This window comes from Octopus bimaculoides, chromosome 8 (genome assembly GCF_001194135.2).
Source record: "Octopus bimaculoides isolate UCB-OBI-ISO-001 chromosome 8, ASM119413v2, whole genome shotgun sequence".
NCBI classification, from domain to species: Eukaryota; Metazoa; Mollusca; class Cephalopoda; order Octopoda; family Octopodidae; genus Octopus; species Octopus bimaculoides.
Genome location: NC_068988.1, coordinates 14,607,447 through 14,609,217, shown reverse-complemented (window position 1 = coordinate 14,609,217; position 1,771 = coordinate 14,607,447).

Genomic DNA, 1,771 nt, shown 5'->3' with positions numbered 1-1,771 from the left:
CTCTCTCTCACTTTCTCTCTCTCTCTCTCTCTCTCTCTCTCTCTCTCTCTATATATATATATATATATATATATATACACACACACTGACGATGGTCTTCCACAGTTTGCCTGTACCAAATTCAGTCGCAGGTAAAGGCCAGTTCGGATCTATTGTAATAGACGCTCACCTAAACTGTTGTACGGTGGGGCAGTTCTTTTTAGCAACGAAATTATTTTCAATGTCATTCATTTGTACCAAGTACGTATGAAATAAAAGATGGAAATTTATTTTTAATTTCTCGAAATTACCTCTTTTCTTTCTTGAAAGTTGCTAACAGTGGCTGCCAGGGTTTTGTGTTTTGGGTTCACATGGAAATATTTAAAAATCAAGGATTTATTGTATGCGCTATTTGGTACATAACATTTGAATTTAGTTATTCAAATTTATGCCATTGGTTCTTCCTGAGATATTTCTCTTAAACACGCGCGCACGCAGACACAGAAATCCGCACACACACAGACATACACACATACACATACATGCACACGTGCACACATGCACATTGTCACACGCACACATGCACACACACACGCGCGCGCTGTCACACGCACACACATACGCATACAGATGCACGCACGCACACGCGCCCACATGTAGACACACACAGTCTGTCACATGCTCATACATACGCATATAGATACACGCACTCACATGTAGGCACAGACACACAGACACACACTGTTACACGCACATACATACACATACAGATACACGCACACAGACGCACTCACAGGTAGGTATACACACAGACACTGTCACACGCATATATATACACATACAGATACACACACTCACATGTAGGCACAGACACACACAGATACAGACACACACAGATACAGACACACGCACACACATACATATACAGATACATGTACGCACACACGCACTTCCATGTAGGCACACACACACACACACTCAGACAGACACGGCACAAAGGCATTTCGTCTCTTAAGTGATATTTCTGTTAAACATGCACGCACACAAACACACACACACACGCACGCACGCACGCACGCACTCACACTGATATACATACTGATACACAAACACATACAGAGATATACATACAAACATACATACATAATAGATATATATACACGCAGACACGCACGCACTAGCGCATACACTCACAGACACACACACACACACACACACGCATATATACGCATACATACTCTTACACACGGATCATACACGACAATTCATCTCTTGTCTATTCATTGCTGTCCATTAAGTCGCCAGATTATTTCATTCTTGTTATTCTGATTTCAGTTTGTGATGTTTGTTTTTCTTTCAGTTGAGACTTCATCCACGAAAATGGCTATTGTTTCTTAACTCAAGGAATCAAGCGGGTGTTAAATGGATGCTGCAATTTGTTCTCGGAGTGTCTTCAGCTGGTTTTGTTAAATATATATAATGTAAATAAATTAAGATAGTGGTTTCCGAGATATAGGAAAGATAACAATAATAATAACACATACATACATACACATATATACATAATACATACATACATAATACATACATAAATGCATAGTAGAACTCTTTCAGCTCTGTTACCAACAATGTGTTGATGACAACAGTTCTAAACAAAGCATCATATCGCAAACATTTATCCCGAGAGAAGAAACCAGACAAAAGGAGAAATACAAAGATAGGAACAGACGCATTAATAACGTGAGAGACAATTGCGATTCTGTATGGTAAAAAATGATTATATCTCTTGAAG